The following is a 16,908-nucleotide window of genomic DNA, read 5'->3' on the forward strand; positions in this document are numbered from 1 at the left end:
AGGTGTGGGTCCAGTTTCAGTCTTCTACAGGTTGCCAGCCAGTTCACCCAGCACCATTTGTTAAATAGGGAATCTTTTCCCCACTGAATGTTTTTAATTGGCTTGTCAAAGATTAAATAACGGTAAGTAGCTGGATTCATCTCTTGGTTCTCTATTCTGTTCCAGACATCTACTTCTCTGTTTTTGTGCCAGTACCATGCTGTTTTGATCACTATCGATTTGTAGTATAGTCTGAGGTCTGGTAGCGTGATTCCTCCTGCTTTGTTTTTATTTTTGAGTAATGTCTTGGCTATTCGAGGTTTTTTCTGATTCTGTATAAAACGAAGAATTATTTTTTCAAGATCTTTAAAGTATGACAGTGGAGCTTTAATGGGGATTGCGTTGAAATTATATATTGCTTTGGGTAGTATGGACATTTTAACAATGTTGATTCTTCCCAACCATGAGCATGGTATATTTTTCCATTTGTTAACATTCTCAGCTATCTCTTTTCTTAGAGTTTCATAGTTCTCTTTATATAGATCTTTCACGTCCTTTGTTAGATAAACTCCCAAGTATTTCATCTTCTTTGGCACTACTGTGAATGGGATAGAGTCCTTAATTGTTTTTTCAACTTGACTATTGTTGGTATATATAAAGGCTACCGATTTATGAATGTTGATTTTGTAACCTTCTGCACAGCCAAGAACACAGTAAGTAAAGCAAGCAAACAGCCCTCAGAATGGGAGAAGATATTTGCAGGTTATGTCTCCGACAAAGGTTTAATAACCAGAATCCACAGAGAACTCAAACGCATTAGCAAGAAAAGAACAAGGGATCCCATTGCAAGCTGGGGAAGGGACTTGAAGAGAAACTTCTCTAAAGAAGACGGGCGCATGGCCTTCAGACATATGAAAAAATGCTCATCATCTTTAATCATAAGAGAAATGCAAATCAAAACTACTTTGAGATATCATCTAACTCCAGTGAGACTAGCCTATATCACAAAATCCCAAGACCAGAGATGTTGGCGTGGATGTGGAGAAAAGGGAACACTTTTGCACTGCTGGTGGGAATGCAAATTAATACATTCCTTTTGGAAAGAGATATGGAGAACACTTAGAGATCTAAAAATAGATCTGTCATTCAATCCTGTAATCCCCCTACTGGGCATATACCCAGAAGACCAAAAATCACACCATAACAAAGATATTTGTATCAGAATATTTATTGCAGCCCTAATCATAATTGCTAAGTCATGGAAAAAGCCCAGGTGCCCATCGATCCACAAATGGATCAATAAATAGTGGTATATGTACACCATGGAATATTATGCAGCCTTAAAGAAAGATGGAGACTTTACCTCTTTCATGTTTACATGGATGGAGCTGGAACATATTCCTCTTAGTAAAGTGTCTCAAGAATGGAAGAAAAAGTACCCAATGTACTCACCCTTATTATGAAACTAATGTAGGACCTTCACATGAAAGCTATATCCCAGTTATAACCTAAGAATAGGGAGAAAGGGGAAAGGGAGGGGAGGGAGGGGGGAGGGAGGGGAGAGGGAAGAGGAAGGAGGGGGATTAATGGGATTACACCTGTGGTGCATCTTACAAGGGTATATGTGAATCCTAGTAAATGTGGAATGTAAAGGTCTTAGCAAAATAACTAAGAAAATGCTACAAAAGCTATGTTAACTAATGTGATGAAAATGTGTCAAACGATCTATGAACCAAGTGTATGGTGCCCCACGATCATACTAATGTACGCAGCTATGGTTTAATAAAAATTAAAAAAAATTAAAAAAAATGATAAACATTTTCATGGGTTTCTTTGCCATCTGTATATCCTCTTATGTGATATGACTGTGTCTTTTGCCCATTTTCTTTTTTTTTTCCTGCCTCATGTTTATTTGTACAAATAGCACAGGAGGACGCCAACCCCGTATAGACAGCAGCCTAGAGGTCACACTAGTCCTTTTGTCCTCATGGCAGACAGATGCCCCTTTTTGTCCTCATGGCAGACAGATGCCCCTTTGTGGGGGCCTGGACACCTTCGGGAGCCTGAGCTAGAACTGAAGCTGGAGCTACAGATGAAGCAGCAGATTGGGCCTTTGTTTGATCCTTGGCCTTTGGCTGGCAGAGCCTGAGACCCTTGGCAATGTGTGCACGAGCACTCTTCCCAAGCTTGGGGTGAGCAATGTAGGAAAGTTGACTGAGTTTACGGCTGGTACCCTTTGGAATCTTGGTCTTAACCTCCCTGGGCTTTACAAGGGCCTTGGATAGTTTCAGCATGTGCACTCACGGCCTTGGGATTATTGGCCTGCATCTTCTTCAGGCCCTTCTTGTTGTGCTTCTTGACAAAGTGCATGTTCCTCAGGAACTTGGGATCTACCCCCTTAAGAGATTCATATCTTCGCAATCGGGACTTCTTGATGCCATTTCTGTGCCACTTTCAGGACTGGTTGTGTGTGGTGTGGTTCTTGGATTTGGCCATGTCTGCACCACAACCTGTAGCTCTTGCCCATTTTCTAATTAGATTGTTTTACTACTGAGTTTGAGAGTTTTTCATTTATTCTAGACAATGAAAGTTTTTATCAGGTATGTAGTTTGCAAATATTTTCTCCCAGTGTGTAGCTTGTCTTTTCATTCTCTTATGAGGGTCTTTCACAGAAGACACAAAAGCTTTTAATTTTAAGGAAGCCCCCGATTGTTTTTAGTGTCAAGTCTAAGAATTCTGGCTCATCTTAGATCCTGAAACTTTCATTCCATTTTTTTTTAAGTTTTATAGCTTCACAATCACATCCATGCTCTTTAGAAAGTTGAGGAAATTCTTCTTTATTCTAGTTTCCCAAGAGTTTTTATCATCAGTAGGTATTGAATTTTGTCAAATGCCTTCTTTGCAGCAATTGATATGATCGTGTGACTTTTCTTCTTTAGCCTGATAGGGTGTATTACATTGGTTGATGTTGTAATAGTGAATCAGGCTTGTATATAATACTTAAAATAGATCCCAACTGGTCACGGTGCGTATTTCTTTCCTTTTATGCATTGCTAAATTTGACTTGCTAATCTTTTGTTGACAATTCCTGTGTTGAAGTTCATGAGAGATTTTGGTCTGTAGTTTTATTTTTGTGTACTATCTTTGCCTGGTTTGGGTATCGATCGGATCTTGCCTCATAAAATGAATCGGGAAGTATTCTCTTCTATTCTGTTTTCTTGAAGAGATTTTGTAAAATTGGCGTTAATATGTGGTAGAATTCTCCAAGGAAACTATGGGCCTGGAGATCTCTTTTAAATTTTAATTCAATTTCTTTACTTGTTATAGGACTATTCAAGTTGTATATTTCATACTTGTTGAGTCTTGGTAGTTGTGTGGTTTAGAAGGAATTGATCCATTTCTTCTATATCGTCAAAATTTTGAGTGTAAAGTTGAGTGTAAAGTAGTATTCCCTTACTATCTTTGAAATGGCTGCAGGATCTGTAATGATTCCTGATATTGGCAATTTGAGTCTTCTCTTGTCTGATCTTTGTGAATCTTGCCAGAGGTTTATTTATTTCTTGACTTTTTGGGAGAACTAGATTTTTGTTCTCTTGTTTTCCTATTGTCAATTTCTTAACTACTCTGATCTTTATCATTTCTGCTCTGAGTTTATTTTGTTGATCTTTCTCATATTTCTTTGAGGTAGTGACTTAGATTACTGACTTGAGACTTTTCCTCTTTTCTAATGTAAGCTTTTAGTGCTATACATTTGTGAGCTTCGGGGGGGTGGTTATTTGAAAATGAAAGGTTTGCTGAGAAGATGGACTCGGTCAAGGACTACCTCTGCCACTTCTCAGCCTGCAACTTGAGTTGGTTATTGCAACTCTCAGATTTTTCTCATACAGAAAATGTGATTGTTACATGCATCATTGAGAAATGTTGAGGCTCCGAGTTACAGTGTGGCTCAGCTACACTCTCAGCAAGTAGCCTTTCCTTCCTGTTCCTTTCTTTCTCTAGCCAACAGTTGGATTCCATGATAAACTTAAAAATACCATTTATTTGGGCGGCGCCTGTGGCTCAGTCGGTAAGGCGCTGGCCCCATATACTGAGGGTGGCGGGTTCAAACCCAGCCCCGGCCAAACTGTAACCAAAAAATAGCCGGGTGTTGTGGCGGGCGCCTGTAGTCCCAGCTACTCGGGAGGCTGAGGCAAGAGAATCGCTTAAGCCCAGAAGTTGGAGGTTGCTGTGAGCTGTGTGAGGCCACGGCACTCTACCGAGGGCCATAAAGTGAGACTCTGTCTCTACCAAAAAAAAAAAAATACCATTTATTTTACATGATTATAAAATAAACACATATTTATTCATTTTTATTACAGATTGGTATGAGGGTACAAATGTTTAGGTTACATTGTTTTCATTTCTAAGATAAAGTTCAAGTTGTAGTTGAGCCCTCCACCCAGGGGCCTGCTGAATACCCTCACATTGTGCACATTGGGTGATATCCCTCCAATCACTCTCCCTTCTGCCCCCCCACGCCTCCCCCTCTTCTCCCTTGTCCTGGCTAGACTAGATATATGAAATAAACACACTTCCATTGCACAAAGTGTTGAAAATAAAAAAAATATTTATACAGAAAATAGCCTTTTTTTAAGCCTTGCCCTTCAGCCCCACCCTGACTTCTGTGTACCTTGGCAGACAACCTCCCAACTTCTTTGACATGAATTTTTTTATATAAAGTGCATATGTTTTGCATACTTCCTGTTTCACCTAACAGTATGTCAAGCATATATTGTTATCAAATATTTTTCTGAAATGATTAACATATATAGATATGCCATAATTCCACAACTTGCGGATATTTAAGCTCATTTCTAATTTTTGCCATTATAAGTTGAATTTTGTAAACAAATCCATATATAAATCCTTGGGCGTGTCTCTGAATTTTTTTTCTTAAGGTAAATTCCTAAAAGGGGCATTTTTGTTTCAAAGGCTAGAATCACTGCCTAGAAAATTTGCCTACAAATCTATTCTACATGGAAGCATGTCCTACTTTCTTCTATGAGGAATGTTCAACTATTTTTTAAATGTTGTTGCCTTTATTATGGGGAAGTCTTATACTTTTTGTTTTCACTTGCATTCCACACCAGTAAAGTACATGTGACTCTCAATACACAACTCGTAGGACTGAATTTCTCATTTTGCTTTCTTGACAATTCTAAGTCCTCATCCCTCCTTTCTTGAAACTTCCCTGCAAGTCAGCTTTGAGGTCCCAGAATCTTTTATGGAGACTTTCCAGCCTCATGACCCCCTGTCCAGGTACCAATGAGCCTCTGAGGTCCTGGCCTATGTGGGCCTTGCATCTTCGTTGCTCATGTACCCCTTGTCCATAAGACCCTTTAGCTCCCAGACACTGGCCCCCCCAGCAGAAGCCAGCACAGTACCCAGAGCCCTGCACCCTCCCAGAGCCCTCATCCCTTTCTGCATCTCTGATACTCTCTGCCTACCCTTCCCAAAACACCAGTACTAACCATTCAGGGCATTCAGCTTTTGGGAGAGTGGCTGCCTCTGGGCTCTTCCCACTTTTTGAGAGGACAAAACAGAAAATAACATGAGAATCAGAAACTGGAAAATCACCCTGGGCCAGGCACGGTGGGTCATGCCTATAATCCTAGCACTCTGGAAGAAGGAGGCAAAAAGATTGCCTGAGCTTAGGATTTCAAGACCAGCCTGAGCAAGAGTAAGATTTCCCACCCCAACCCTTGTCTCTGTGAAAGAAAGAAAGAGAGAGAAGAGAAGAGAAGAGAAGAGAAGAGAAGAGAAGAGAAGAGAAGAGAAGAGAAGAGAAGAGAAGAGAAGAGAAGAGAAAAGGAAGAAGAAAGAAGGAAAGAAAGAAAAGGAATTTAAAAAGAAAATCACGTTGCTGCATGAACCAGGGTCTCCTGGTTTCTTCTGCTCCCTCCTGGCCCACATGACTCTCTGATGTACCACTCTGTCTTGCCCTTCACAGAAAGGACAATGGTCCACTGGTTATGTGTGTGCAATGACATTTCCTTGAGGGAGACATTGTTTGTCTTTGAACTTGGCCTGGGAGCTTTGTCTGTTCATTTTGCTTTGCTTTTTAATTTTGAAGTGAGTTGAATCCTTCATTTTTTTAGTTTCCACTGTGTTTTATGATTGGAAAGGCCCTTCCCACCCTCACCATGTTGTTGTTTCTTTGTTGATATGAGATCATAACTGCTCTGGAATGCATTTGGAGGAGTTAGGGTGAGTGTGCTCCCATTTCTTTACTAGGTAGCAGGTGCACCAGTGCCCCCTGCAAAAGCCCCTCTGTCTGGGCATTTGTGGGCTGCCTGAAGGGCTGTCGGTCTCATGGTGGGGGAGAAGAGAATGAGGAAGCTGAGATGCCCCAAGGGGCTCCCCCACCAAGCACCCAGGGTGGCCTTAGCCATGAGAAGGCCCCATCCTTCTCCCCCTGAAAGGGAAGATGAGGCCTAGTGGCCCATTGAGAGCCCTGGGTGAGCCCTTCTTCTGAAGGCGGGGTAAGGCCCTGGTTTCCTTCTTCCTCTCAGGCCTGGCGTATTTCCAGTGCTCAGCAAGATTCTCAGACAAAGGGAAATTGCCCCCCATTGGGTGCTCCAGAGGGGAGCCTCCTCTGAGCTGGGTGGGGCTGGGTGCCCTGGGGCAGGGGCTGCTTCCCTCTGGAGTTGTCACCAAAATCTTGTGTGGAGCAGGCAAGGTTTGGCTGTGGGGATAGAGACAGAGGATGGGCCTGGAGGCCCAGGCATGTGCTGGGGAGCGGATGCCATCCTTCTCAGAATGTCATCTGAGGGTCCTAAAGCAAATTAAGAGGCGCATCCATTCTCCATAATTAAAGGGGAGACAATTATGCAGACAAGGAGCCCTTAACCCCTGGGAGTCAGTCAGACACTGTTCTGTCCCCTGTGGCCTCCTGGCCTTTGCTGCTGTGAGGGAGCTTGCCCTCGGGCTCCTGAGCCCTGCTCCTGGGGAGGTGGGGGGCTGGGCCCCTACACCCCTTTGTACAGAGCAGTCACTGGCCCCAAAGCAGCAGATCGGACCGAGATGCAAAGAAGGGGCCGCTATCTTGTGTCTGGCATCTGAGCAGGACAGAGAGATCCATCAAGTACAATTAGGGGAACAGCTCCTTCCTGCTCTGTTCAACTGACTAATTCAATAGGAGTCAAACCAGAGGCCTGGGCCACAGAGGCGCTCCCAAATCGAATGAAGGCCTGGCTCTGCTGCCCCAGCCACCAGCCTCACCATGGCAGCTTCCGCTCGGCCCAGACCCAGTGTCAGGCTGGGGCCGTCTCCACCCCCAAGAGCTCCCAGGACCATACTGGGCCACCCACCCAGCCTTTGGGAGACTTGTAATGCCACTGACACAGCTAGGGAAGCACCACAGCCCTGCTCTGTCTCCATAAAGGAAGGTCTGTAGCTGATCTCTATGCCTTATGGAAGCAGGTCCCTGCACAGCACTGCACTGCCCCAGGGCAGAGGCAGGAGCAGGTGGAAACCAACCAGGGGCCTTTTACTGGGTAGAGTATAAGAGGGACTCTGTGCACCTCTGCATTCCTGCCCCACACAGCCCTGCTGAGGGAAGGCATGGGGAGGGGACCTGTGCCTCTCTAGGGGGGGCCCAGTCCCTGGCTGTGTCCCCAATGTCCTCTGTGTCCCTCAACACCTAGACTGGACAGGCTCCTTTAACTTAGCCTAAGTGTGAGACCCAGAGAGGTCCAGCATCTCAGGGGGTTACAGAGACTTCCAAGCCCACATCCCACCCACCCACTCTGAGATGCCATTAAGAGCAAGGTCCCACCAAGGGGTTTAGGTCCAACGGCCAGGTCAGGAGACTGAGAGACATGAGCCACTCTGACTTATGAAGCATAAGGCATTGTAATGTTTTTTCACTGCTTGATACACATTTTATAGATCATTTGAATCAGGGTATTTTTTCTCGTAACTTGCTCAGTCCCTCTGAATTTCGGAGGAACTTTCTGGGGAGAAGGTATGCATGATCATCATGGGGCTGTCCTGTCCAGGGCCGGGGCTTGCTGCTCAGAGCTCTCTCACTCAGTCTTTGGATGATCACGACTGTGTAGATGCTCTTGAAATGGTATATTTGCTACTTGTCGACTTCTTAGGATAAATTGGCCCATACTTCTGGCACCTTCTGTTAAAGTAGTAAGTTGAGTTTTTCCAGTTTTTGTTCCTTTATCCGTGTGTTGTTTTGCTGTTGCTATTGTTGTTTTAATTTGTTTTTTACTAAAAGTGATACCTGTACCTAATAAACCTCAAATAGCCCTGAAATGCCTGAAATGTGCATAATGTAAAGTAAAAGCCCACAGCACCCTCCCCCTCAACAGTTCCTCTCCCCAGGGTGATCACTATTAACCATTTCTGGTGTGTATCTTCAGAAACACATTTATGCAAATTCAGCATCTGCACAGGCAACACCAGGCTGTTCCCAGCTTCCACCCTTGCAGATGACGCTCTAGGGGACGGTACTTGTTCAAATTCTACTTGGAAGAATTTCCAAGTGTTTTCTTAGGAAAAATTTCTGATAGTATAATCCAGAAGAATCAGCTAAAAATAACCTGGGCAAAAGCAAATTTTTTAATTTGTAAAGGGAGTTTGCCAAATTGCTTTGAAAAGATTTGCACATCGTTCCGAAGGGCATGATATTAACAATTTCAAATGAGAAAAGCATCTCATTTGTATTTTGTGTTTATTTAGTTATGAGTGAAGTTCAGCACCTTCTTCTTTACATTTTTGTTTGCTTTTCTATTGGGTTATCTTTTCTTATGGGTGCATGAGAGCTTTTGGTCCCTTTAGGAAACAGGGCCGTTGGCTGTCTCATGTGTTGAAGATATTTTTCCCCAATTTGTTTGTTTGTTTGTTTGTTTTACCATACTAGAGTTTGTTTAACATGTTTAAACAAACATATCAATCATTAAAGTCAATTAATTTTGTTTGATGTTGCCTAGAAAGATTTTATTTTCAAAAAATCATGTTGGCTGTGTGGGGTGGCTCATGCCTGTAATCCCAGCACTTGGGAGGCCATGATGGATGGATTGCCTGAGCTCAGCGGTTCAAGACCAGCTGGAGCCAGAGTGAGACCTCATCTCTAAAATTAAAAAAAAAAAAAATCATGTTTACTTCTAGTAATTTTATGGTTTTGTTTTATACTTAAGTTTCTTTTATGTCCAGAATTGATTTAGAGTCAAATAACTTTATTCTAACAAAAAAATCTCATTATTCCATCCAGCTGATCTGTTGTCACACTTGACTTACCTAATGGTCCATTACTGCCCTCATGACTGTAGTGCCACCCTATTTCCATTTTGATGCCATTTTTGGACTTTGTCTTATAAATTTCTCGTGCACTATCAAACCATCTTAATTATAGTTGTAGATTTTACAATTCTAGCACAAGACTTTTTATATCCTTCAGTAGCAGTTCTGAGTTTTCTTCCTAAAGGTTCCACACAATTAGTAAGATGATTTCTAAATATTTTTACTTTATGTATTGCTTTTGTGAATGAAATTTTTTATTTCATTACATCTTTGTTTAGTAGTGATTTATGCATTAGAAAGCCCCTGATTTTTGTGTACTATATTTGATCACAGCAACTCTACAGAATTCTCTTACTTGTACCTGATTTTGTTGGGTTCCCTTGGCAGCGAGTCACATATCTGCCTGTGATGAGCACTCTGCCTCCCTCTCTTCTCCTGTGTCCCACTTCTCTGTCGTGATTGGCTGCAATGTAGGATCACAGCGAGAGTCCTGGCCTATTCTTTTGCCTTAGTGGCAGTGTATCTGTGAGGTTTTGCCTGTGGGTGGGTGCATATTTGCACAGATATCTGTCTCCTCCCACTTACTACAGCTGATGACTATCGAACTATTAAACGCCTTTGTAGTGTCAAAGTTTATGTTTATAAACTTTATTTATATTCTTCAAGGGTTAATTTTGGTCATATGTGTGGTTCTAGAAAGTTATTCTGCCTATCCAGGTATTCAAATTTACCTGCATAGCAGTTGGCAAAGCTAAAAATGCCTGAAATGTGCATAATGTGAAGTAAAAGCATCTATAGCATCTTTCCCATTTCTTTGCCTCTGTGGCTGTTTCCCCTGGTTCATTCCTGCCCTGTTCTCGCACCCACTGCCACTCCATCTTCTTCCTGCATGAAGGAGCAGAGCCCTTCTCTTTGTTGAGAGGCAACAGTCGCTCTCCTGCTTGTGTGGCTCCCACCCCAGGGTGGCTGCTGGGGATCTGCTCTTACCTGGGCACGACAATCTCCACCTGTGTGAATCTGAACAGGGAGCAAAGCGTTTCTCTGCTGATGAAAGGCCTTGGCCAGCCTGCTGCCTGCTACTGCCTGTTCCGGGGGGAAGGGGCGTCAGAGCTGCCCCCCGTTTGGGGAAGGGGTTGTGGAAGCTGCTGCCAGAGGACATGCTGCAGACCATCATACCATCCACGTGGAGTCCGCCTCATGGTTTCATTTCACTTTGTTACCCTTTCTCGTGGAGAATTCCAAGCATATATAAATGTAAACAGAATGGTGTAATAAGCCCCTGAACACCCACCATCCACCCCAAACTACCAACCTACAGCCCCACATGGCTCACCACACCACATCTTCTTCCCCTCTTATTTCAAAGTGAATATAAGATGTCATCATGTTGTTTCATCCATAAATATTTCAGTATATCTCTAGAAATAAACAGACATAACACTATTTTCACATCTGAAAAATTAACCATAATTCCTTATTATCATCAAATACCCAATCAGTGTTCACATTTCCAATTGTCTGCAAAGTCTTTTTTTTTGTGATTCATTTTTGACCCGGATCCAATCAAGGCTCACCCTTATCTACAGCTGCTCCTCCCCCCAACTCCCCACCTCACGTTTCCTCTTTTGCTGTTTCTGTCTCACAGACCCACTGCCCTGCATTTGGCTGGCTGCATCCCCTTGGTGTTCTTGGCATGTTCCTCTGTCCCATGTCCTTTCTGAGAACTGGTGCTGGGATCCAGAGGTCTGGGTGGCCCCACATTCTGACACAGGGGCTGGAGGCTTTGTGGCATCAGCTTTGCGGGCCACAGGGCCTCTGTGCAGCTACATGGGCAAAAGCAGACACCTAGTTCCTCACACTATACAGAGAACTCACCACTACCTGAGTCCATGCTGTCCTCTGGAGAGATGGACGCCTCTCTCCAGGACGGAGTGGCAGGCAACAGGCAGGACTAATGACTGCTCAGCACCATTCTTCACACCTGGAGACGCTTGCAGGACACACTCGGCCCTGGGAGGCCAAGCTGTGGAGAGTGCAGGAAACCAGGGAGGCATGCCCTAGTACTGGGGCACCCAGACAACAGGAGAGGCCAAGGTTCCTCCCTTCCTTTTCCTGTCCCCACCTCTGCAAGGGGGGACCTTCGGCCACCAAGACCACTGTTGTTTCTCCCTCTCTCTCTAACACACACACCATGCCATACATAAGTGTCCATGGAGACTTTGTCACTGGCAAAGGCAGGGGTTCCTCAGCAGAGGCCAGAGCCCAGTGGGGCCAGATCAGAAAGGGCAGCGTCCCTGGGAAGACTCTGGGTCCTGTACAACCACTTTGGAGCCTACAAGTGACACAGAGCAGGGCAGGCCTTCACCCACATTAGGCCCAGACACCTGAGCTGCCCAGGGCAGTCTCTTGCTAGTGTGGCAACACAGGGGTGGAAGTGTATTGAGAGGAGCAAGGGGTGCAGTTCAGGCTGGCCTGCTGGGGCTCCAGGAACAACCTGGGAGAGACCAAGAGCACTAAGGGGCCAGGGTCTCAGGACAGTGTCCCAGAGACATCCCTGCTGGCTAGACTCACCCCTGGAGGACTGCTCTTGTCCAGGCTACAATAGAGCCTGAGGTGCAGTGTGGGGGACCTGAGTAGACCTCCAGTTTGTGCTGGCTGAGCTCTGAGTGCTCCCCAGCTAGGGCTGCCTGCAGTATGACGAACACTCCCCACTAGAAGTTAGGCTTCCTTCCAGCCTGTCCTGGACTGATGCTGGGTGATTTAAAAGGTCCCCTGGGATTTCCTGACAGTGCACACCTGAGAGCAGAGCTAAGCGCAGCCACAGTCACCATGCAGGCTGGCAGTCATCAAGCCTCCTCCTGCAGGCCCTGCGCCCTAGGTGTACCCTGCACTCCAGTGCCACTTCCTGCCTGAGGCCCTGTACCTTTGAGAGTTGCGACACTGCACTTGTGCCAACTCAGAGCCCTGTAAGTGAGGACAGCGGTGACAGACACAGGATGGGAGAGCCACAAGTGTCCTGGAGGTTCAGGGAGTGTGACCAGGGAAGTGCAGCCAGAGGGCAGAGGGAGCCCTGGAGCTATGGGGGGAAGGGCCTTGTCTTCCATGGTCTGGGTTGAGGCACAGGCCTCTCCCAGGCTCGGCAGCCCTGCCTTGGGGCCAGTGCTGCAGCTGCATGACCTACTTCTCCACCCCAGTAACCCCCGGAAGGGATTAGACAGCCCCCACCCCCAACTCCTTCTCAGGTCCAGAAAAGTGACTGCTAAGTCAGGAGCAGGAGAGACTCATGGCCAGGGGCAAGGTGGACCCTTCACATCATTTCTCTGATGCAGAAACTGAGGACACTGGGCAAGATTGGAGCCAGGATGCTCCTGCAGGCAGATGGAGACATGCTGTACAGCTGGAGAGATGGATACCTGTCCCTGGGGCCACGTCAGCACCCACAGTGCCCATCATGAACATGGAGGAGACCCTGGTTGACGTGGGCTGACAAGCCACCCACAAGGGAGCCTGGGTGTGTGGGAGGCATGTTTCCTGGGCAGAGGCAGGGGCTCCCCTTGGTCAAAGCAGCCCACAGCCCAAAGATCCTTGCCTCAGGAAGGCCTACCCTGCCTTAAACAGCAGCCCTGTGAATATAACCCTTCCCAGGAGGGAGCATAACAAAGCCATTTTTACCAGGCAGCCCATAGGATGGGGTCGAGGATTGGATCTATTGATTAACATTCCCTTTGGGGACACATTGTGGGCAGATGAGGAATTCCTGATGGCTTGATGGTCAGGGTCTCTGTTCCCCCATACATCAAGGGGAGGAAGATGGATTCCCCTACCAACTTCCTGCCCTGGCCTCTGCAACTGATGGAAGTTGTGACTGTTAGTGCCACCAGCTTCTTTAGGTGGCAGTAAAGCACAGTGAGAACCCCAGGTGGGAAATGGATCCGGGGTTAATGCAGTCCTCTTTATCTCCAGTTCCACTAGGAGAAAAAGCTTCTCTGCAAATTGGCTGCCAGCTTTTCCCTCCTGCTGGCAGGTGACTGATGCACAGGATTGTGTCCCTGAGAAACACAGCCAGTGGGGAGAGCTCTGAGGGAAACTCGGGTGACTGCCTGCCCCCAACAAGACAAAAGGGCCAGCGTCTGGGGATGAAGGCTGGAGTTGGATTATCCTGGCCAAGTCCTGACTCCATCTTACTGCACTGGGATCATGGGCGTGTTACTTATCCCTCTTAGACTTAATTCTCTCATCCATGAAATGGGGGTGATAGTGGGTAAGAAGGAAATATTCATACCTGAGAAAATTATATGTTAAGGAGTTTGCAGTGGGGTGACACTGTATTTAAGTTTTTGCATCAGGATGCTTGAGGGAAGGGGTGCTTGAGCCAGGGGTGTTTGTCTCTGTTCCTCAGAAGACCCCTCAGAGGGCAAGCACCTGACCCCCTGGGGGCAGCCCTATGTGAGTCAGATCCTTTGGAGGGGGCTTCCACTTCCTGCAGATCCCTAGAGTCAGAGCAGCTGGGTGGACTGTGGACTCAGAAAAGGGAATGACGTGGATTGAAGGCCACAGTGGGACACTTGAGCTATGCTCCAAAGTGTCTTCTGCACTCACAGAGTGGGGCAGAACACTTTCCACCATGGGCCATTTCTTCATATTTTGGTGGAGAAGGACTGCAAAGTCCAGGCTCCATCTCCCTCCCTCTGGAAGAGCAAGTAGCAGGAGCCCACCCAGGATGCTGAGTAAATAGAGAGCTAACCAAGTGCTTATGCACGTCAAGCTTCTTACATGCCACTTACACTGAATCATAAACTTACTCAGGGCTTGATAGTTGAACAAGCCCTTGGTATTCCTTGTTTGTTCCACATCCCTGGGCACAGGCAGGTGGGTTTATTGTCACCATTTGACAGAACACAGGCTGTCTAGAGGGCAAGGACCTTAGAGAGCATGCATGTGTCCTGGGCACCAGAGCTGAGTAACTCACCCACAGTCAGAGACCAGGTCTGGTGGAGCAGAGGACTCTGGGGTGGAATACCCAGGTACCTGGGTTCTGAGAATAGAGTCCTTTTTCTTACTTACATTTGTTATTGGCATTTTAAAAAAATTGGGCCTTATTTATGCTCTTCTTTTAACTTTTTTATTAATTCTATTCTTTATCACTTCCTTTTTCTTGCTTTTCAATTTAAATACTTTTAAACCTTTCTTGCTGTTCAATTAGTATACACATTGAAAGGCTATACATTTTCCTCTAAATACTACTTTAGCTACATTCCACAAGTTTTACTGTATAGCAGTTTCCTGTCCTACAGTACTTAATGATTTGATATTCCCATCTTGGTTTTAGTCACTTAAGAGTGCAATTTGTAAATTTCCAAGCATACTGTTATACAAGTATTTCTTAAATGTGAATTTTCAATTTATTATATTATGGTCCCAAAAAGTGGACCGTATAATGCCATTTAAAAAATGTCATGACAGTCGGTCACGAGCGAGTGAGCAGGAGTGTACAAGATTGCAGGAGCAGAACAATGCCTAAATCAAAGGAACTCGATTCTTCAAGCTCTTCTGGCAGTGTTTCAGACAGTGAAGTTGATAAAAAGTTAAAGAGGAAAAAGCAAGTTGCTCCAGAAAAACCTGTGAATAAGCAAAAGACTGGTGAAACTTCAAGAGTGCTGTCATCTTCCAAACAGTGGCAGCAGCAGAGATGATGACATGTTTCAGATTGGGAAAATGAGGTACGTTAGTGGACTTTAAAGGGAAGGTTTTTATTGATATTAGAGAATATCGGATGGATCCACAAAGTGAAATGAAACCAGGAAGGAAAGGTATTTCTTTAAATCTGGAGCAGTGGAGCCAGCTGAAGGAACAGATTTCTGACATTGATGATGCAGTAAGAAAACTGTAAAATATGAGCCAGACAAAACCTATACTGTTCTAGTTGTTTTAATCTGTCTTTTTACATTGGCTTTGTTTTCTAAATGTGCTCCAAGCTATTGCATGTTTGGATTGCAGAACAATTTGTAAGATGAATACTTTTTTTAATGTGCATTATTAAAAATGTTCTGAGTGAAACTAATTGTCAACTTTATTAAGGAGGATTGCTTTGTGCCCACAATCCATGTAAAATAATAAAATGAAAAACTATAATCTCAATAAACAAATAAATAAATAAATAAATAATGTCATGAAACTGCCTTTCCTTTTATTTACTAATTTTTTTGTCTTCTTGAGTTATCCATTTCTGTTAAGAAAATGTTTTAAAGTTTTGCCACTGGGGTGGCAAATTTGTCAGTTTCTCCTTGTAGCAAGATTATGTTATTAAGTGCACATAAGTTCATGGCCAGTGTGTCTTACTGGTGGACATAACTATAGTGTCCCTCTTTATGTACATTAACACTTTCTGCTGTGGCTTCTGTTGTGTCCACTATTAGCATTCCCATGCCAGCTTTTTATGTTTGGTCTGAGATTTTCTAGGTATATCTTTTATCCCTCTATCTTTCTCTATGATCTGGTTTTAGGTGCATCTTTGATATCCTTTTCATCCATAGGGAATCAAGTTGTGCTCTACTACAGTGACCCTATATATGTGCTCATGTTCATGTGACACACACACTCATACACACACACACCCCTCACACTCACATATGCACATGCGCTTAACTCACACACACACACACACACACCATAAACACCCACTTACATACACACACATTCACATGTTTGCATGTTTATACATGTAGATATATAACATATCTTCACATACATATGCACACTTATATACGTGACACACACATATACACTCATACATTCACAAACACAACATACATTCACAAATACACACACCCACAACAAACGCTCAACTATACATACGCTTATATACATACACTCACACATATTCAAAGCAGTTTTAATTAGTATGAAATTTTAGTTTATTTCAATTTTAGTTTAAATTTTAGCTACAGTTCCAGGGGAGGAGCAAGATGGCGGCTGAGTAACAGCTTCCTTGCAACAGGGCACAGTGAGACTGGGGAGAGAAGACTACAGGCATCTCTGGCTGGTGGGATCTGCCCAGAAACATACCTTTGGGGACACAGGGAGTCAGCAAGAGACTTCTGGACCCCATGAGGAGGACAAAAGCAGTGGAGAATTGGCAAGTGGTTGTGTGTGTTCATTCAGTCTAATCCTGCAGGCAACTGTAAGTACAGCAGCAGTGAGATTACAAACTGGGAAGGCCTTACCTGTGAGCTGTTTTGTTTTCTTTAGACTTGGCACTCAGTTGAACTACCTTGGGAGAACTTGGGCAAGAGTGAGGAGGACTTTAAGCATTGTCTAGAGCCCCAGACTGAACCCCTGAACCAGACAGAGCTAATAGCATTCCGCTGTGGGCCGTGTGGAACCACTGTGGGAGAACTGCCCTCGCAAGCTCTACCCTCAGGGTCACAGAGCAAGGATCAGGCAGGAGACCTTGGGCGACTCAGTTAATCTAGTGACTGAGCAGCCTTAAGGTGGGGAATGAGACGCTTTACAGCCTTGGCCCTTTTGGGCATAGAGTGAGACCAGTTTTGGCACACTGAGTAAGTGGACAGCCACTTCAGGACTGATCCCAGTGACAAGTGCTTTCCTGGGAAAGCTTCTGCTTAGCCAAGGTTA

At 44.8% G+C, this 16,908-nt stretch overlaps 2 pseudogenes; one reads left to right on the top strand and one right to left on the bottom strand.

Moving 5' to 3' along the window:
• Nucleotides 1-1,964: 1,964 nt before the first annotated feature.
• LOC128581027 (60S ribosomal protein L29-like) lies at nucleotides 1,965-2,475 on the bottom strand (annotated as a pseudogene).
• Nucleotides 2,476-14,786: 12,311 nt separating this feature from the next.
• On the top strand, nucleotides 14,787-15,163 carry LOC128582377 (activated RNA polymerase II transcriptional coactivator p15-like; annotated as a pseudogene).
• Nucleotides 15,164-16,908: the final 1,745 nt, after the last annotated feature.

This window comes from Nycticebus coucang, chromosome 3 (genome assembly GCF_027406575.1).
Source record: "Nycticebus coucang isolate mNycCou1 chromosome 3, mNycCou1.pri, whole genome shotgun sequence".
Lineage (NCBI taxonomy): Eukaryota > Metazoa > Chordata > Mammalia > Primates > Lorisidae > Nycticebus > Nycticebus coucang.